General features: G+C 40.6%; 1 long non-coding RNA gene across 2 annotated transcripts; it reads right to left on the bottom strand.

The window, feature by feature from the left end:
• Nucleotides 1-1,045: 1,045 nt before the first annotated feature.
• On the bottom strand, nucleotides 1,046-22,025 carry LOC118588086. Of its 2 annotated transcripts, none has more exons than XR_004945494.1 (5): nucleotides 21,963-22,025; nucleotides 19,725-19,845; nucleotides 13,172-13,224; nucleotides 11,753-11,823; nucleotides 1,046-1,156 (listed from the first exon to the last, which is right to left on the bottom strand). It is a non-coding gene; the product is annotated as an uncharacterized LOC118588086 (long non-coding RNA). The 2 variants fall into 2 exon arrangements; XR_004945495.1 differs by lacking the exon at nucleotides 1,046-1,156 and adding an exon at nucleotides 10,472-10,596.
• Nucleotides 22,026-22,297: the final 272 nt, after the last annotated feature.

The raw sequence follows: 22,297 nt of genomic DNA, 5'->3' as shown, positions 1-22,297 counted from the left end.
CCAAGAAAAGTTGTGCATCACAATTGGTACTCAATCAGGGTAACCAAACTAAGGACAGGTTTGTGGGAAACATGAGTGTGGATAAAGACATGCAATCAATGACAAGCCCTCTGAGGGTGTAATGTTCTTGGAATGTAATTTCAAGGTGGATGTCCTTTACATCTTCTAGGGACCCCCCAAAACTTGGAATCCATGGGATGAATAGGGCAGTGGGGAAGGAGACAGAGAAGTAGATGGGAAAAGACACCCCCCCCCCAGGACTTATTTTCAAGACAGAGGAAGTGAAAGTCCATAATTGAGCATGTAGATGGAGGCCTTAAAAGTTGCCAGTGATAATAAGAGAATACTATGTTTCTGACTTCTTTGAATTAGGAAAGACTTAAGAAATGCAAGTACTTCTAGCAGCCTGGTTTGTGAAGCGACAGAGCACAAGAACGGACAAGGTTAGTCTGAGTGCTGTAGAAGTAGAAGCTACTTATCTCATCACTCCTTGAGATAAAGGGTGAGTAATAGGATGGCAATACAATAGAAGTCATTCTCTGAGGGACTGTCTTACATGAGCCACGTTGCTATCATTAGCTTAGATCCTCATAAAAGTCTGGGATTAGGAAACAACAGAGGCAGCCCAGGCAGCACTGAGGGACTTGAACATGACAGAGGTAATGCACCCACCGTGCCAAGTTCCCCAGTTCATATAGGGCTGTTCACGGAAGAGTCATTAGCATAGCTGAGCATGCACGCTAGGTAAGGATGTCAGGCAAAGAGTCAGTTTTCGCGTGTCACTTATACTTGAATTAAAATTTTCAGTGATTCAGCTGCCTGAGTTATGCAAACTCTTGTAACAGCTCACACATGCTTCTGTAACTAATCCCAATAAATCTATTGGTTCACAAAGCTAGAACTGGGTAGAATCATTTATTCAGGCTATTATCAGTTTGTGATCTGGAGACAGACATTTGTTTCTGTCTCTCCAAGAGACCACCATGCTACTGGAAGATAAAATGTACTTTATCTACTAGCTCAAGGCTGCTCTTCTTACCTCCAGAGTCCTCCCCTGTCCTCTTATCCTAGCCTCAGCTACTTCAAGAAAATAGATGATCATAGGTCTCCATAGTTCCAAGGAGAATAGGGAGCTGTATGCACTCTTCTCAGTATGCTGAAAGACAATGGAGGGAGAGGTGAGCTCAAAATTCCATGACTTTTAGGATACAGGATTCCTGGTCATTCTCTTGTCATGTTCTGGGAGAGAAGATGCCTAAACTCAACTCCCAAGGTCTCAGCATGATTCCAATGAACTGTCATGATGGGTTCTACCATTGAAGGTAAAATTGGATTGACATCTTCTTTGCCAGCACACAGCACACTCACATGTGCATGGGTGTCATATAGATTAGGAAGAGCCAGATACAGGGAAGCATTAGGGATCTGAGTGTATTGCTACATGTCTAACCCTAGAACTTGGTAGATAGAGGCAGGAGAATCAGGAGTTCAGAGTCATCTTTGGATACACGGAAAGTAGGAATTTAGCCTGGACTACACAAAATTTTGTCTCAAAAATGCAAAAATTCTAGGTCCTTTGGGGCCCCCTACAACTCTAATAATGATGCTCCAATCTAAGACTCCTCAACTGATAGTTGGATTAACTGGAGTCTCTAACAAAAGGAGGTAACCTTTAGATAGAGATACTCCTTTGGGCTTAGGAATCTTGCTTCCCTTACATGGCTACACGTTTTCTGTTTTTAAAAAATTAACTAAAATTTTTATTTTGAGATAATTATAGACTTATATACAATTATAAGACACAATGCAGCAATCACATATAGTCTTTGTTTGGTTATCTTGATGGAGATATCTTATAAAACTCTAGTATAATATCTATGCCATAAATCCCCTTTTCAAAGCAGCTTTTAGCTCGAACATGAGTTCTTGGCCAATCTAAATGCCTGACCCACTGACTTTATGAATCTCTGACTTGATAGTCTATCTTAGAATTAATCAATGATTAACCAAGGAAATAAAATATTCCATAATTCAGCTAGCTAGGCCTCAAGGATACCTCATCTTTTTATTTAAAAAGTGGTCCTTATCTCTTTGGAGAAACTCTCTCCCATTATAGTGCCTGAAACAAAACATCTGGCTCAAAAGACTCAGTTTGCTGAAACTACAGTTGTCTACCAGGCTGCTGCTGCACCCACTCAACCTCAGCATCAGCTGAGTAGTATTGAAAGAAGTATGGATACTCTCAGGGAGCAAAATCCCAAAAAGTCCCAGCTCTGGAAAGCACTCTCCTCAGAGATGTTGCTGTATTTTTCCAAACTGTCAGGCTGCTGCCAGTGTCATAGCCATTTGGTCTGCCATTTTGAAAACTGTAGACTGACATCTCAGATGGAATTCTGGATCACTTATGGGACTCCCACAGTAAAGGCTTTGTCTTCAATGAGCAGAGCCAGGATAAAGATGCTATTGAGGATGTGCTGCTCAGATGGCAATGGTTGCTGCCTGGACCCTTCATCGTACTGCAGATGGCTACACATTCACTGTCATAAGAGAATTCCAGAATATATTCCTGGTGTACTGGGAATGATGTCCCCAATTTGTGACTCTTAAGGTCTTGTTGCCATGCCTGGTAGGTAGGCTTCAGTGGATCTTTATTTTCCTCTCAGAGGTATTTGTGATGCCACACTGCCATTGGCACTTAGGTTTCAATGTTGCTAATCCAGTCCAATTAGCTGGCATGTAGAACCCTTTAGATTAATCTGTGCTATTTGCTCAATCTCAATCTCACAGTCTCACAATGGTATCTTTTATTACAAAAAACAAAACAACAACAACAAAAAAACCTGCTAATCAAGGTATCTACTATCCTTTGGGGCTGCCTATCTACAGACATCTGAGTTGGTTCAGAAGCACACCACCTACCTTAACACACAAAGATTTTGACACTACTTCCCTCATCTACTCCTGATCTATATGCCTTAATCAGCCTACTTGGTCACTAATTACAACTGTCTCCTGAAAACTATCATCTTAACTGTTTCTTGGATAGTGATGAGAACAAAAATGGTGGGAGTTTTAGAGACCCACTTTGAAAATGCAGGATTCTACCTACCTATGTATCCACATGAGATATCTTTCTTTATCCAAAGATCCATCTCAGGCTAGTTTTGAGGCAGAAACTCAGCCAGGGGACAGAGAGTATTCTGGAAAATTCTAATTGAATGTTGGTTTAGGCCCTTGGTTTCTCTTCTTGTATTGGCATGATCAATCAGCCTGGCTTCAACACTCTTACCTAGTTGTCATGGATAATAGAATTTCTCTAGACTTCCTCCTTGTGTGCCAAGACAGAGTGTGTGAAAACATTAATGAATATGGCCATGGCTGAATTAATAACTGGGGCCAAATAAAAAAAAATCAATACAAGAAACTTAAGGAGAAAGAAAACTGAGCTAGTAAGTTATATGCTGGTGGTTTCTGGGGTCTGTTAGGTTAACTGGATCTCAGACTCTGAGGGCTATGGTTAATATAATACTGAGTATTGATTTTATCCTAATGCTGTTGATAATTGCATTAATTAAATGCTATAACCAACAAATCGAATATATTTTATACTAGTCTCAGTTGATCATATGAATCAGGTAGCTGAAGGAAGAGCATAATCATGGGGAAATTTTCCAGAAGCCAAGAGAGTGTGGAAATGAAGGATGGGCATTGTCAAAGACAATTATGTATGAGTGCCTCATGTCTCTGCACATCTGTGAGTGGGACATTGGTTATCTCAAGGATGTATATCGAGTGAAAAGTCATGGACGACAGAATACTATCCTCCAATGGGCAGGTTTGATTATGTTATAATAGAATAAAGACTAACCTCTTTCTGTGGCAAAACTTAGGAAATTTTGATTGTCATTATGAAAATACCAGATTCTACAATCTTCAGACTCTTCCGCTGAGATGAAAGCCACTTTAATAACCAGCATGCTTCTGACCTTCTCTTCTACATCATCTCCTTGACGCTGGAAGACAAGTGAGACGGACGTGTCCCTGATGCTGACACTACTTAGGACTCCATAGATGACAAGCCTCTCCAGACTCAGAAGTTCATCTCTTCTACTGATGTCTATACAAATTTGGCAAGCTAGTTTGCTATCTTGCAAAAAGAGTAAATCCTTCAACTATTTACTATTCTCAACTATATACATCGACATTTACAAGTTAACCACAGGGTTAGAGAGATAATTCAATGGCTAAAATGCTTGACACACAAACTTGACTACCTAAGTTCAATCCCTGGAACTCATGGCGCAAGGAAAGAACTGACTCTCAAAAGTTGTACTTTGACCTCCTGTGTATCCTACCCACATGCTCACATGTGTAGGGAAAAGGGGCTGGCTAGAGAAACCCACCCTAACCCTGGAGCACAGAACTAGGGAAAGATGGCTCAGATAAGGCCAGTAAAAGAAACACAGTTTGGCTCAAATCAGAGCCATTTTTGCCCCTGGCCAACTGACTTGTGAAACTAACCAACCACAGAGCAGGACAGTAGAATCCTGGCCCTGGGACCCAGGACCAGTGAAAGAAACACAGCCTGGGATTGGGACCTGAGCCAGAGGAATGAACACTTTATCCCTAAACCCAGAACCAAGAAAAATATGCCCTAACTCTGAAACTAGTGTGAAAATAACATTCTTGGTCGCTGTAATCAGAGTCAGTGAAAGAAATGTGCCCTGGCCTTAGAGGTAGTGTCAAAAAGCCAAGAAAGGCCAGTGGAAGAAACAGAGTTTTGCCCTGAAATTAGGGCCATTTCTGTCCCTAGTCCACAAAACTAGCCAATCCCTGGGCAAAAAAAAAAAAAAAAAAGACTAACCAATCATTGGTTTACTCTGCCCACAAGACATTTTATATAAACTGCCCTGCCTGGTCAGTTGTGAGCTGTTCTCTCCACCCTGGTAGAGGCAGCTACTCTTCTGAACTCCTCTTTCCCAAATAAATCTCCTTCTCAGAGAGTTTTTGGTGTGAAGACCTCCATTCACTGGCACAGAGAAGAACCTTTCTGAGATGTCCTATAGTGGATTGAGCAAGGGGGAGCCGAACCTTGCTGAGACATCCTTCAGTGAACAGAGCAAGAGAGAGCTGACAAAGTAACACTTTTCTTTGGAGCCAGAAGAGATTGCTGCATTTCTGCAATTGCTTAGGCCAGAGAAGCAGGATTGCTATATCCGGCAGGGAGACCATCCCTCATCACACCAGGTATAGCCAGACTCTCCCAAATAGTCAGGGTACCCTTCCCTGCAGAACTGTCTTGGCAGTTCCAGGCCTGACTTTCCTGAACTATCAAGATACCCTTTACTGATGAAGCAGTTCCAGGCCTGACTCTTGCGAGCAGTCAGAAAAATTCTCCTCTATGGTCAGGCTGCCATTTTGCAGTTCCAGCCATCAGAGCTGTCCTAAGCAGCTTGTGGTGTTGCTTGACTTCCCAAGTAGTGATACCTTTCCCAGAGTTGCAAAGTTCACATTTTGGTGCCAAAACCTGGATTTCAAACCTGCAGAGTTGCAACAAATTTACTTACAACATGCCTACATATACACACATGTACTAATAACAAATTATAACTTTTTAATTTAGTAGGAGCCTTATAGTCCCATTTTTAAATTTCAGAATATTTTAACCTGTTCTCATTTGCCTTGTCTTCCAAAGGAATTTTAGAATCAATACCCTCCCACTTTTATCAAACTCTTAAAACATTATGTAAGAAGCACATTTTTAAGTCAATTTATAAATTAATTTACTGTGAGCTGACATCTTTTAATGAAATTTCTACTTTGAGAACATGAAATGTAGTACATCTATTTTTGTTGGTTGGTTTTTAAGTGGTGTGTGTGTGTGTGTGTGTGTGTGTGTGTGTTGTATGCTTGTGAACTTGACACAAAGTAGGGTCATCTGAAAGAGGGAACATCAATTGAGAAAATGTCTCCATCAGATTGGCCTGTTGGCAACTTTGTGATGACACTTTTCTGACTAATTATTGGTATGGAATGGCCTAGTTCACTGTAGATAATGCCACCCATGGGCTGGTCCTAGGCAGTGTAAGAAAGAAGACTGAGCAGGCCCTGGAGAACAAACCAGTAAGTAGCACTCCTTCATGGTCTTGCTTTGTTCCTGCCTGGAGATCTTTCCCGGACTTCCCTTCAAGATGGACTAAGATTAAGAAATATAACCCAAATAACCCCTTTCCTCCCTAAGTTGCTTTTGACCATGTGTTTTAACACAGCAATTAAAAAAGCAAGCAAAGATACTATTTAAACCTTATTCTATGTTTCCAGGAATATGTTGCTGCCTTCTTTCTGTGGGCCCTGTATATTTGACATTAAATGTATTTGAAGTTTGTATGGTTTTGTCTTTTTATGAAGGCAATTTGAATTGTTTTGCATTATACTTTTTAATTAGTGCTACCATGGGGGAAACATTGCTGCAAATCTATTTGAACCTCTTTACACACATTCTGATAGTACTTTAGGTGGCTATGTTGGGCCTATTGTCAAAGGAGTAAAACATCTGTGAGTAGTAATGTACTCTTGGTGTGTAAAATAAAAATACTAAATAAAAGTACTAACAGGCATCCTTATTTTTGACTTTCATAATCTTTCACTATTGTTCCTTACATTGGTTTTTTACTCAAAATAGAATGTTTCTCATGGTAATAAGGCATTTTTGATTTTCACAGTTATTTCTATTTTCTTATTTCTTTAGGAAGATAGTTAATTAGAAAAGGTCTCACAATGCCACTTAGGCTTAGAACTCATGATCCTTTTGTCATTGTCTCCCAAGTGTGAGGATTACCAGGGTGTGCCACTATGCCTGTCCATTCTGGTCTTTTATAAGAAATTAATGCTCAATTGTACTAAAGGTCTTATGGTGATTATCTCAGTCATCTCATCTTAAATTGTATTCTACTGAATACTCTTCTAGAAGACATTAATATTTATGAACCAGTGCCTCATCCCTGTAATACCAGCTATTGAGAGGATAAGAGAGGGTAATCATAAATTTTAGGCAAGCCTAGTTACATAGTAAGTTCCAAACCAGCCTGGACTTCATTGGAAGATCTGATTTCAAAACAATAATGAGTAATAAAATGCAAGCTCTAAAAAATTGTACTATAATACCCAGGTATAGTGGTATACTCTTGTAATTCTAATGACAAAAGGAAGAGACAGAAGGATCCATATATCTCACTGGCATGGCAGTCTATGCTAATTGATGAGCTCTAGGCAAATGAAAGACCAAGTCAGAGATATAGAACATATCTTATGTAAAATCATAGAAGAAATTTTCCCAACTCTAGGGAAAGACATGGCCATTTGTGTACAAGAGACACACAGAACATCACATAGAGAAGGTCATAAGAGAAACTCCCTATACCATATCATAGTTAAAACACAAGACAAGCCCATCAAAATAACAGAAGAGTTCTCACTAGAAAATTTAAAAGGCAGAAGAGTCTGGAGCAAAATTCTTCAAATTCTGAAAGAACAAAAATAACAATCTTGATTACTTTACCTAGTAATATTGTCTGTTATACCTCACTCAGGATGATTTTCTTTCTAGTTCCCTACATTTGCCTGCAAATTTTATGATGTCATTGTTTTTAGCAGCTGGGTAATACTCCAATGTGTAAATGTATCACATTTTCTTTATCCATTCTTCAGTGCAGGGATATCTTGGTTGTTTCCAGGTTCTCGCTATTACAGATAAAGCTGCTATGAACATAGTTGAGCAAGTGTCCTAGTGGTATGATTGAGCACCCTTTGGATATATGCCCAAGGGTGATAAACCAGGATCTTGAGATAGATCAGTTCCCACCTTTCCGAGAAACTGCTATATTGATTTCCAAAGTGGTTGTTCTCTCACCAGCATCGGAGGCATGTTCTCCTGGCTCCACATCCTCACCAGTATGAGCTGTCACTTGTACTTTTTTTATTGTAGCCATTCTGACAGGTGTAAGATCTCAGTATCATTTTGATTTGCATTTCCCTGATTGCTAAGGAAATTGAATGTTTCTTTAAGTGTTTCTTGACCATTTGAGTTTCCTCTGTTGAAAATTCTCTGTTTAGATCTATATCCCATTTTTAAATTGGATTTTTTATGTCTAGTTTCTTGAGTTCTTTTTAAATGTTTTTGAAATCAGTCTTCTGTCAAACGTGGAGTTGGTGAAGATCTTTTCCCATTCTGTGGACTTCCACTTTGTTCTATTGAATGATATCTTTTGCCTTACAAAAGTTTTTCAGTTTCATGTGGTCCCATTTATTAATTGTCATTCTTAGTGTCTGCACTATTGGTATTCTATTCAGAAGTGGTCTCCTGTGCCAATGTGTTCAAGGCTATTTCCCACTTTCTGTTCTATCAGGTTCAGTTTCTATCTGGATTTATGTTGAAGTCTTTTATTCACTTGGTCTTGAGTTTTGTGCAGGATGATAAATATGAATCTATTTGCATTCTTCTATATGCTGACATCCAGTTATACCATCACCATTTGTTGAAGATGAAAAAATCATCCTGAGTGAGGTAACTATGACCCAGAAAGACAAACATGGTATGTACTCACTCATAAGTGAGTATTAGCTGTAAGATAAAGGATAACTATGCTACAATCCACAGGCCCAGACAGGCTAGGTAACAAGGAGGGTTCAAGTGGGGAGATGCTCAGATCTCCCTGGGCAGGGGAAATAGAAGAGATCTTGTGGGTTGCCTGAGTGTGGATGGGGATGGGAACATGAGGGATCAGGTTGGGTGGGGGATGTAAAGGGAGAGTACTAAAAGAGACAACTGGAAACAAGATGCATTTTGGGATCAGGTAGAAACCTAGTACAAGGGAAACTCCCAGGAATTTACAAAAATGACCCAAGCTAAGATTTCTAACAATAGCAGATACATGGCCTGAACTGTCCATCTCCTGTGACTAGGTCAGACTTCCAGTGGAGGGATGGGATACCAACCCAGTAATATAATCTTCAACCTACAATCTGGCCTGCCTACAAGATGTGCTAGACTAAGAGTGGTGTAGAGAATGAGTTATGGCTAACCAATGACTGGTTGAGCCTGAGTCCCCTGTCATGAGAGTAAGCCCACCCCTGACACTGCCTTGAGTGCCAGGACCCAGAGGCTGGATGACCCAGAGACCGAGGACAGAGCCAATCATAAGTGGAGAAAAAAATGTGTCAATGTAATGTGTCTAAAGATACTCTGCTATACTCAGACTGGTGCCTAGCCCAGTTGTCATCAGAGAGACTTCGTCCAGCAGCTAATGGAAACAGAGACAGAGACCCTCAGTCTGGCTTTGGGAATTCTGCTGAAGAGAGAGAGGAAGGAGTGTAGGAGCCAGAGGGGTCAAGGGTATCACAAGAAAACCCAGAGAATCAACTAATCTTGGCTCATAGGAACTCACAGAGTCTAAACTGACAACCAGGGAGCCTGCAAAGGACTAATGTAGGCATTAGGCCTTCTGTATATACGGGACAGTTGTGTAGCTTGGTCCTTTGTGTGGCTCCTAACAGTGAGAGCAGGGACTATCTCTGACTCTTTTGCTGACTTTTGGGACCTATTCCTCATACTGGGTTGCCTTGCCTAGTCTTAATACAAGGGATGGTGCTTAGCCTTACTGAAACTTGATTATGCTGTGCTTTGTTGATACCCATGGCAGACCTGGCCTTTTCTGAACAGAAATGAAGGAGGAGAGGAAGAGTGGATTGGTGTGGGTGTGGGTGTGGGGAAGTTGGGGTGGGGGGGGGGTGGGACAAGAGGGATCAAGAAGTCAAATAACATGGTATGACAGACTGTGTTGACTATCCAAGGGAAGCCTTACCCTCTATGAGGAGGGGATGGGATGGACATAGATGGGGCAGGGGAGTAAGAGAAGAGGAGGGAGGGGGAACAGGGGTTGGTATGTAAAAGGAAAGAAAAAAATTGATAAAAAATTACATATTAAAAAAAGAAATCAGATAAGAGCAAATACTAGTGAAGACGTGGGGAAAGAGGAATCTTCATGCACTGTTAGTGGAAATAAAAACCGGTGCTACCATGATGGAAATCAGAGTGGAGACTGCTCAAAAAATCTAGAACTAGAATAACCAAATGAGTCATTAGAGGACTCTACATTCTAGTACAGAAATACTGGTTCATCCATGTTCATTCTAACCTTCACATATGATTGGTAGCTTGGTACATATGGAGTCCTGGTCTACCAAATTGTGCCCACTGAAACATCATATGGTACTATCAAATTAATGTGCCCCAATACATATGGTAGAGCACTAATCCCAGTAAAATGATACTTAGGACTTGGGCTTTGGGAAGGAAATTCAGTCATGAGGGTGGATCATTTGTAGATGGAGCATCAGTCCCCTAAGAAGAACCATGAGAGATGCAATGTCAAATATGCACACAGCAAGAAGATACCCAACCACATACCCAGAAGAGGGCTATCCCTGGGAACTGCACTGGTACACATCTTGATCTTGGATATCTCAGTTGTCAGAACTATGAGGAATAAATTCCTTTTGCTTTAGCCAATCATTTTCAAGGCCATTTTGTAACAGCACCTAAACAACCAAGGCATTTGTTATTCAGTGCTGGAGAGAAAGATTCTACCACAAGCCTCCTCCTTTTTCTTCTTCTGGAAGCTTTTTTTTTCTTTTTCTGGATAAATAATCTTTTGTTATGACCCAAACTCATTTTTTCACAAGGGTACTTGTATGCATTGGTCCCTTTTATTATACAGGGCTTTTAATATACAGATTTGGGTAAATTTTCTTTTATGATGTCTTTGCATTCTCTGTTGCATTAAACTTGTATCCTTTCAGAACAGAAATGTCTGGCTTCCAGTGTAATTTTCTCTTTGGTTGCCCTTTTCTCTTCTACATTTAGGAAATGTTATTCAGTCTTGTCCTCTGCATCATGAACTTAGTTCTCCATCTGCTGCTCCCTATCCCATCATGCTTTTCATTAACATTCTTTTTATACTGTCACTAGCTTTCCGCACTTCTTTCTTCTGATTGTTTCAGCTTCTTTGCTTGCTTCATATGTAATCTTATGCTTGGGCTCAACATTAAGGATACAGTGCTGAATGGTAGACACCGTAGCCAATTGGAGGAGACATATCCCCATGTACAGTACAAACTAGACCAGTCCAGACCAGTTGTTGCCATAGGGTCCTGACATTTCCAAATCTTTAAAAAAAAAAAAAAAATCAAACAAACCAAACCAACTTGCAGAAACACTAACTTTTGAGTGCCATTTGAAACCAGGTCAGGCTATATTGTCCAGGCTGGACACAGACTTGATAGTCTCCTGTGTTAACCCTACACGTAGCTATGACTGCAACCCTGTGTCACCGTGTTCAATATTCCATTCTTTATAGAACATTCTTTGGGCCATTTATATGAACCAAATATTTGCAAACTCAAATGTTCAAGACTGAAAAATTCTAGGGAATCTAAAAAGCTAAAGGGAAGATAATATGAATTTAGTTTGGGACATGTTTATTCAGAAACAAACTGGTGAAATCTCCCTGCTAGCAGCTGGAAATGGATGGCCTTTTCATAGTTCAGAAAAACAAACTTTCTATGAGGTCCTCTGATGATATTGCTGCCAGCAGCTGTGCTGGCTAGCCAAGCAAGAGTTATTTGTAACAAAGGAACCACAATTAAAAAGTTCAACCACCAGACTGATCTGTAGGCAAGCCTGTAGGGCACTTACCTTGATTGATGATTGACTTAGGATGGTCCAGCTCACTGTAGGCAGTCATATCCCTGGGCTGTATAAGAAAACTGAGCAAGTGATGAAGAGTAAGCCACACTTCTCAATGGTCTCTGCTCCATTCCTGCCATGAGGTTCCTGCCTGGAGCCTCTGCCCTGACTTCCCTTCATAATGGACTAGGATCAGAAGCTGTTAGATGAAATAAACCCTTTCCTCCCCAAGTTCCTTTTGGTTATAGTGTTTTACCATGGCAATAGAAATCTTAACTAAGACAGCAGCCCTATGTGCACTCCATGATATGTGCTAGGGGATTTACATGTTTTGTATCTTTGGATCTCATATACTCCAAACTTGATAGTTAAATGACATGAATATATAGGAATAACTAAATTAATAATAAAGGCTGTTAGTGCCAGGACTGATCATGTATGCCTGCAATCCTAAATTTCAAGAGTTTAAGGAAGGAGGCCCATAAGTTTGAGACCAGTCTAGACTATATAGGAAATGTAAAGCCAGCTTGGCCCACATAGAAAAAAAAAAAAGGAAAAAAAATTCAGAGAGTAAACAAATAAAGGCAACTCATATTTTAGACGTGTATAGACTAAGCTCAGGAAATAGCATTCAACTAAATCACAGAGCAGAAAGTACATGTGTAAGCTACACACATTAGTCAGTTTCTTCAAGGTTGTAAATCTCCGGCGTTGCTTTCCCAGTGGAGTGTGCCTAGCTACCAGGGAGGAAAGATCAGGACAAGGTCTAACACAGGAGCACCATCTCCACAATATAAAAAGAGAAAACTGGAATGAACCTTGAGCCCCAGCCCTGTGAGACTCCCCCAAAAGGACATTCACCAGAGAACTAGAGATTGTCACTACAAAGAACAGAGGAAAGATAAATTAAGATCTTATATACAAATACCAATCAACAAGACTGGCTAAGAACAGCTGGGCATACACCCAGGGTGCCTTTCCATCTACTAAGCAACATCATTTAAAAATGATTATTGTTGTTGTTGTTTTTCTTCATTTAATTTTGAATTTATGTGTGTACATATGTATGTATCCATATGTGGATGCACATGTGTAGGTTACATGTGTGTATGGATACATATGAAGGCCAGATATCAATCTCAATCACTCTTCCAATTTATGTATTGATTTATTATTTATTTTGTGTGAGGTCACTGATTGGCTAAACTAGCTGGCTGCTAAGCCCCAGAAATTCTCCTGTCTCCGCTCCCTCAAGGCCAAGTCAGGTTTTTTTGTTTGTTTGTTTGTTTTTTGTGGCAAACACTTCAATGCCTAAGGCACTGAGCGCCCCCTGAGCAGTGTCATTATGTAAAGAAAACATAGGGCAGAAACAGACTGACTTCACTTCTCTTGTGTCCTGTGAGTGTTCTAGTCTAGAAAGCTTTATACCTTGATGCTTGGAGTGCTCCCGTGACCCTTAGATCCCTCCAGGCAGTCTGGGCCTGCAATTCAGAAGAGAGTGTCAGTAATTATCAGAACTGTACACACTTTAGACAAGTTCTGTAAGTTACCTACCATCACACAGTTCCTTCGTAGAGGTCTGGATTTCAAACTGTGACTGACTGACCTCTGCTCCTCCAAATCCCTTGGCTTCCTAAAATGGGGCATCCAGAACCCTGTGTGTCACTCAGGCCAATTTACCTGACAGACACATCCATTTATCATTTAGTACCATCAGATGCAGAGGGAAGTCTTACAAGAGGCTGGGCTGTGGTTTCTGCAGGGAAAAGGAGCCAGACTGGATGGAGATGGAAGGAAGCAATATGTCCTGAATGTTGGCACACAAGCAGGCACATAAGGAGTGGCTGTCAGGTTGTCTCTCAGGACATTTGAAGCCATAAAAGGAAGTAGATCCAAGTGCCCTCTGGAAAGGGCATCCATTTTCTTCCCGCTTGTCAAACGTTATTTCCTAACTTCTAGTTTTTAACAAAAGCAGATGTTTTATACTCAAAGTCTCTTTTCATATTAAATATATTCCTGGTTCACATACTTGTAGCTTGGGATGCATTTGACTTAGTATTGAAGTTGTCAAGGGAAATCAGGGGCAGAGACAATGTTAGAAACAGACTGTCTGAGCTGATGGCTGGGAGAAGTCATTTTACAGCAGCCCAGGAGCCTTAAGGAGCTGGGCAGCTGTGTGTGGGGATGGAGAAACAACAAAGAGGCTTCGCATTTTCTAACAGCAGGGTGCAAATGCATCACACAGAGGTGTCAGACAGTCGTCCACTGTGAAGGAATCTGAGCCTCAGACCATCAGTCATCATCACCAGATTCCAGACATCAGATGATGTCATTTGTCTATGATCATCTTGAAGGCATAAAGCATTCAGGAGCCATGCAGTGCCATAATTATTAGTGTTATTGTTACTTAATCAGTTGTGCCGGGTGTCTGCCTTTGGAAGGACACTTTCAGACCAATGGTGAATGAGAATTGTTTTCAGTTTATGATTGACCTCTTTTTCCTGTATTTGTCATCCCCAACTCCAGGAGTCAGACTCCGAGACCAGGGAAGACCAATGCTCTATAATAATAAATCCAGTCAGCACCTGCACATAGCAATTCATACTTTGTGTAGTATTTTAATCCTCCTCATTTCACATCAGCTACCCACCACCACCAGCCAGAGTCAGACATAAGAATGAGCAGCACCAAGAACAGCTGAGCAAGCAGTCACACCAAGAGTCTTTTCTCCAAGGGCAAGGACAGGAGTGTTGGCCTTTCTGCTTCTGCTGCTCCAACATGAGAACTCTGCTCTCTTGGCTGCTCTGACTCATCCATCTTCAGAAAGAAAAAGACAGAACAGCTGAGGATGGCTGAGTCCATTGACTCTTTGCACTCTGGCAGGCTCCTGAGTAGTCAGGGAAGAAAATATATGCAGGTGGCTTCCTCTTTCTTTCTCCACAGCCATACACAGTTGTCTTGCATCTTAAAAAAACCAGAGCTATCCATATCCCACCCCAGGTTTTACTTGTCTGCCAGCCCTACCATTTTGTATATCGCTCAAGGGAGTCTTTCTATGGCAGTTAGGACAGACCCTAGGCTTAGGAAGTGCTTAGAGGATGATACTAAGTGGATGAATAAACAAATATAAGTAGTGAGTGGTGGTGTTGTTTGGCATCTTTGAACTCTTCATATGAGTCCTTGGTCATTGGCTTGTTCTGTGCTCTACAGAGGGTACTGTTTTTAACATCTCTGCCTTCTTCTTTCCTGGAGGAAACTGACATAACTCTGCTAGTTATTTGTCTGCTCTGTGCTTGTAGGTCAGTCCATTGCTCAGCTTCTGGTCTGCCCAAGCCTAATGTTTCTCTCAGATCTGGAACATCAGTGATATTAAAATAGAAGCTAATACACAAGGAAATGGAAAGATTTAAGCAAGAAGGAGGTAGGAAATATGGGAGAGGGAAAATGGGGGTAGGTCAACTCAAACTAAGGATAAATGAAAAAGCCGTAATGGAAACACTAGTAGGTTAATTTAAGAAAATAAAATAATCTAGACTACTCACTGGCATGCATAACCCTAGGCCTGTGCCAGCAAGTCACACTCACTGGGACCTAGGATACTAAATTTTAGAAAGTCTTCAGTTAGTTCTGATATTTGTGCCACTTTAGGGTCTCCTGTCTAAGCAAAGTGATGTTTCTGGACCTGAGAAGTTGGTTCAAGGCAACACCTGGCCTTGGTTGACCTTATCACATGGAAGAAAAGTGTGGGCATCCATTGTCTAGGGAGAGTTCTACTCTCAGCCCCAGATGTTTAATTGGAACAAGGAAGGATCTATGCTGTCCTGCAAGCAACTGGCTAACACTTCATACCCACAAGAGAAGATAGGCCTAAAGGTCAAGCCACGCCTCTCCCTGCAGTTGGTAGAGAGAGGCAAGACAAGAGAATCTATGCCCTTGGAGGCAACACTGGGGCACCAAAACAACCAAACTTAGAGTGAGTTCCAAGTTGCACTTCTCATTGTGTGAAGTAATGCATGTCTTTATTGCATAAGTCACTGTGAGTCAAGTTCTCTGTTACTTACCAAAAGCATCCTGATTAATTCAGCTCCTGGCAATAGCAGCTACAGCACATCTAGATATCCACTTAAGCAGCCCAAATCCAAATAGCAATCAGCACAGTTATCTCTTACTGAGTGTTTCTATGTCAGGCACTGTGCTAAGTGCTCAGTATTGATTATTTCAAGTATTCTCCACAGCCATCCTCCCAAGTAGGAACTTATAAGGTGCCCTCATTTATAGATAAGGAAACCAAGGAAAAGAGCATTTTGTGCCTCCTCCAAAGCAAGTGGCAGAGGCAGGATTCAAAAGCAAGGGATCTGACTTCAACACTTGCCCTATTAACTACTGATCCAAACAAGTCTTCGCCTGTTGAAGTCCAACGGCATTCAAACAAGCCGTTCTTCTGTAAGAAATGTGGTGCTGAATTTTGTCACTAGTATTACAGTAGTCAGAAGGATGTTCAAAATCTATCAATTAGGGAGGTGCTAACCTATTCTGAAATATCAGTCAATGGAAAATGCCAGTTTCCCAACAGAAAGACTGGTGGATCTGGCATCTTGGGTAGGCTTCAAGCCAGCCACAGGGAGATTAAGTATGTATATGATCCCCATTCTGTGATGGTGGTGCACCAGCAAGCCTAGCCATAAACTGGGTGGTGTAGCAAGAGTAGAGAATGTAACTGATAATAGCAAGGACTCCCCTCTTGCTTGAAGTATATTAATTTTACATCAGTGTTAAAGAGGAATGCATTTTCAAAATTGAACAGAGATGAAATACAAGTCTCTAAAATCTGCCAATATAGCTAATACATACCAATCTCCAGGGACAAAGTGTAAAACCAATTTAATCAGCTAATGGAATCAAGGGCTTGTCAGGAACATTTTGTTTTCTTTTTCCTACATGACTGATGTGGGGTTGCTTAGTTATCTGCTACATTTTTGTTTTGTTTTGTTTTAAAATCCATATAAGTAACCAGGCTGGACTTTTATTTTCAACTGGCTGTTCTAAGAGCAGAAAGAGTAATAGCTCAGCTATTAAAAATACAGTAGCTAGATCTGCTCCTAATCTATTCATTAATGTTTTATACTAAGAATGCTTTGATCTGTGATATTCTTCCTGGTTCTAGAACATTTATTCTTTTGACATCTACTTCAGCATGGGAACTGTGAGGCATTCAGACTTAACTCTCCAGATTGTGGTCCATGGATAAGGTCAGCAGCTTCTGTACCCATGACAAGTACCACCTCCCCAGTCACTCTGCATTTAAACCAGATGCCTTTTTATTCCTCCATGGTTTATAAAAATCTCTGAAAAACAAGTTATAATAAGATGCCCAATAAGATAAAGTCCTTGTCCTGAAGACCTTTAGAACTAGAGGAAGAAAGAAAATTGTGATTTCATAGTACAATGTGCTAGATGCTAGCACTGTACCAGAATAATTGGGATCCAGAAGAGGGCCATGGAGGGTCCTGGGACATCCAAAAGGTTATTAGCAAGAAGCATTCTTAAATTCATCAAAATCGGAAGGGGAAGTTCACACAGGAGAGAAGCTGCTGTTGGGAGAATACACAAGCCTGGGCCTTTTCATTGTGTTCAAAGTCTTATGGAAGAAGCATTAGTGATGCTTTTTGGGTACTAATAAATTTTGCATGCCACAAAGAAGGAGCTTTGTATCCCCAATCTGGGAAGCACAGAATGATAACAAAGGAAAGCAAGACTATTCATTTAGCAATTATTTCATTATTTGCCATTCTTCAGGAACATGGCACAAACTGACTAGGCCAGAAATGGTTGGGGTAAAAGGGGATTAAATATTACTGGGTAAGAGAGCCAAGAAACAACAGGTCTTAGAAAGAAACCCATTAATATAATTCATCATATTAATAGAGTTAATGAGAAAATCATCATCCCCATAGATAGAGGGAAAGAAATTCCAATCTGTCTTCAAAGCAATCAACAAAATAAAAATTCAGCAATCTTCTAAACAGCCAGCTCATGCACTAAGATAGGTCTGGGTCCCACTGCCTGGGTGCCTCCCCAAACAGTTCAAGCTGTTCGATTGTCTCACTTATCCAGAGGGCCTGATGCAGTTCAGGGACACTTTGCTCAGCCTGGAAGGAGGGGACTGGACCTGCCTGTACTGAATCCACCAGGTTGAATTGAATCCCCAGGGGAGTCTTGGCCCTGGAGGAGATGAGAATGGAGGGGAGGGGCTGGGGGGAAGGTGAGGGCAGGGGTGGGAGGGGGGAGGACAGGGGAACCCATGGCTGATGTGTAAAATTAAAACATAAATATAATAAATAAAAAAAGAAAAAAATTAAGCAATCTATTATAATCACAAAGTAACACACACAACTCAACTTCAAACTGGTGTCTTACTTAATGAGAAATCACTGCTAAAGATTTTAACCATATTTAGTAATCCATTTAGTAATTAAGTAGGCTAAAAGAAACATTTTTAAATTTTCATTAAATTTAAGTTTAATTTCCAACAGAAATTTAAGTTTTTCTTCAATAACTAAGACACCACAGGAATAGTAGAATTACCTATCATTTTGACTAAAAAAAAAAAAAAAAATCACAGTTATTTTCACACCACATTTTGTGGTGTTTTGTGTGTATTACAAAATATTGTTGATACCACACATTGTTTTGAAATTGAGACATTTATGAGAACTATCCCATATCTTGCTATTTAAAGAATACATATATTTCAATAACTATTTCTTGGTTTCCTTTATAATCATATCTATTTCATAGTACATTTGAAATCTGAATTCATATGAGGGGTTCATAAACTTCAACTGCCAGAAGGGTCTAACACATACAAAATAATTATGGAATGCTGCATTCATCATTTTACCAGTAAAAACAGCAATGAAGATCTTCGTTCTCTCAAGTGGTGCAAAGATTCACAGGCCAAAAGTAGAATAATGCTGTAAATGATAATCAAGCCTATCGAACCTTGCCATGCCTGAGTATCCCCTTATTCACATATATGCACACTCAACTTTATTTCCATGAGTGAGACAATAACAGTAAGTCCAGAAAAGGAAATGAGATTAATCTTATGTGATCCATCTGCCCCTAACATTTGCAAATCTCCAGACCTCTCAACTGAGACAGCTTCAGCTTTGTTGGGTTCCAAAAATAACCCAGGCCAGGCCTAGAAAGAGGTATCAGGCCAGCACCAGCAGTAGAAAGGAACTGGAAGAAAGATCCTACCCTGCTCCTATGTTCAGTGCCCAGTGCATCATGGGTGCTGCCTGTGGGCCCAACAACAAGGCACCAGCTTTTCCTATCATCTTCCAGATCTTTGAGGCTTCCTTAGGATTCTAGGTACATTCTAGTATCCTTTAGACAAGACAGCCCTGCTTGACTCTGTCTATTTATTTGGAGCTCTGATTCCTTATGTAGCCTTCACAAACTCTCCTCCCCAAACAACGGCAGAGGCAGGCTAAGTTATCTTAACTTAAGCTATCGCAACAGCTCATTAGCATTGAAGAGGTCATGCTGTTGCATTTACGTGTCAGCATACACCACCATTACTTCATGAAATGACGCAAATCCTAATTTTTCAGGAGTCTGGGTAGCAATCTATAACATATTAGAAAATTGCCAGAACAGGAACTGAAGTACACTAAGCATCTTCGCCTAAAACCACTCAAATAATATGTCTAAAAAATTACACACATACCATGAAATAAGACCAGTAAAGCATGTCTTCAAGCTGTACTCGGCCCCAGGGGCTACCAGTTTGCAACCCCCAGCAAACCCTGCTACCTTGACAAATTATGGTTCTGTGGTGAGAAACTGCCTAAATTAGGCCAAAGTACATGACATTCCTTTGTACCTAATAATCAGGACTATTTGTTCCTTTTACCTCCCAGGGGAGCTTGGGGCTGCCCACTCCCATATCTGATTTTTTGTTTCCTGTACTCACCATCTCAGCTAGGGAGCAGGCAGCATACCAGGTGTCTTAGCAGTGACCCAGGTCAGCATGCCCTCTTCACAAGTCCCTGGAGCTTCTCATCCTGAAGGCATGTGCAAAACTGCTCCTATAACTAAAGAGAATATTTGGCCAGAGAAAGTGGAAAGGCAAAACAGAATATAATTACCAGTAGACTGCAGTTTCATCACTGAACATAGACTATATAAACCATTTTTAAAACACTTGGAGTAAAACATGTGATTGTGAGTTTCATTCACGAGCCAATTATTTACATAATCCATGATTATTTTAAATATCCTCATCATTGAGAAGCCTATAGGAAGGTAGGGCTGACTAGAAAATTAGCATTAGCACTGCATGCAAATTGCAGGCTTTAATAGCACGAGTCACAGCCACAGAAGTAATCAGAGAGAATTAAATTAAGGAACTAGAGCCATCAACAAGCCCAAAGGAAAGAAAGGAAACACAATTTCTAATGTTTATGCATCAGTCTATAGTTTATAAAAGTTCCCACACTTACTGGCCATTGAGACCTTCTTGAACCATGGGCAGAGAGGTACTATCCCTGCTCCACTCATGAGGAAACTGAAGTCCAAAATGGTTCCTTCAATAGCACAGCTGCTATGTGCCAGAGCCAGGATTTGAAGCCAGGTGTGCAGCACTAGCCTAATAATGTTCTACTACATGGATCATGTACCTGTAAAAGTATATATAGCAAATATTTCAGGTGTTGGTGACCCATGGGGTTTTCTTTTTTCCTATGTGTGGATTGCATATGTGTGTGTGTACGAGTGCTTACGTGTGTGGCCAAAAGTGTCTTCACATACACACTTGCACCTATGTGAGCATTTAGAGACCTGAGGCAGACATCACTTTCCATCTAATTTATTGAGGCAGTCTCTTGGTTGAACCCAGAGCTCATCAATATAGCTACTCTGGCTAGAACTTGCTCCAGGAATACTGTGCCTCCACATCCCATGCACGTAAATTGCATGCAGGCTGCCATATCCACCTTGTATTTGGGTTCTAGATATTCAAACTGGTCCTCACACTGATGTGGCAATTGCTTAAACTGCAGAGCCATCATCCTGACTCCATAAGGCCTTTTGTTAGAATCATGCAGCTCTGCACTGTAGGTTAAAACCAGCCCTGCACAAGAATATAAACAAATAAGTATGCCTTCCAACAAAATTTTATTTCCCAAAACAAGTAGAGACAGGCTGGGGACATAGCTCAGTTGGGACAATGGTTGCCTAGCATGCACAAAGCCTTGGGTTCAACCCACAGCATCACATAAAAGTAGGCATGGTGGAACATGTTTATAATCTTGTCATGTCAACCATCTAGTGGTAGGGCTGGAGAATGGGAAATTCAAGGTCATCCTTGGCTACATAGCAAATTTGAGGTCATCTGGGGATACATGAGACCCTGTCTCAAAACAAGATAAAACAAATAGGCTGCTCTATTGGTCCCAAAAACTTGTTTGCTGTATCCCACTCTACACCTTTATTCTGGCCAGCCTTAATTGTCTACTTGACACATTCTAGCACCACCTGAAAGAAGCCTCAATTGAGGAGTTGTCTAGATTGGATTAGCATGTAAATGTATGCAACTTGGTCAGCCCACTATGGTAGGTAGGTGGTTCCAGGTTGTTTAAGAAAGCTAGCTAAGCCTGATCCTGCATGCGAGCCAGCAAACAATGTTCCTTCCTGGTTTCTGCTTTAAGTTCCTGACTCAACTTCCTTCAATGATGAACTATAATCTGTAAGCAGAAATAAACAACTCTTTGCTCTCCAAAGTTGTATTTGATCACAGTGTTTATCACAATAACTGATTGAAATTACATCACATTTCAAGCACCATTCTTCCTTAGTAGTATTTTTTTTTTAAATGAGACACTAGACCAGCCTAGGCTGGTCTCTTCCTTAATAGTTTTAATGAATATTCTTACAATTGAACTGTCATGGGAAAAAAAGTGATACTGAAAAGTCAGAGGCAGAGAGAGGTTAATGCAAGTGATGTGATAAGAGAAAGGAAAAGACATTGACTAGGAAGGAGTTTGGCCAAAGAATCCTAAGTGTTTGGATGATAGGAAAAAGGTAGAACCAAATTCCCTTATATTTTCCCCACAAAATAAAGGATTATGCCAGCCACAGAAATTCTTGTATTTCTTTAAAAAGAAGTAAGTTTCCAACATAAAAATTTGGTCAAGAGATAGGGATTCCTCACATCAAATCTTCCCATTCATATTGATGGAGGACTGTCAGTTCAGCCCTGCCCAGACTGAAGGACTCAACCTGCAATGGGAAGAATAGAAAAGATGGCAACCAAGTGTCATGTCTAATTTCTATTTTTCTGCCTTGAGAGACCTACTCAGGGAGGCAAGCTTCTGCCTTGTCTTGAATCTCATGAGGCTGTCTTCTATCTTCTTATAGGAAGACAGAACACAGAATGTGCTATATGCTTACTTTAGAGTAGAGAAGCCATCGTTATATTCAAAGGCCATGTGGGAACAACCATTTAGAAACATAAACTTCCATAAACAAATCTCCCTTGGACAGATG

The sequence above is a fragment of the Onychomys torridus genome, chromosome 7 (genome assembly GCF_903995425.1).
Source record: "Onychomys torridus chromosome 7, mOncTor1.1, whole genome shotgun sequence".
NCBI classification, from domain to species: Eukaryota; Metazoa; Chordata; class Mammalia; order Rodentia; family Cricetidae; genus Onychomys; species Onychomys torridus.
The sequence above is the reverse complement of the archived record's forward strand: the minus strand, read 5'-3'. Positions and strand labels throughout refer to the sequence as shown.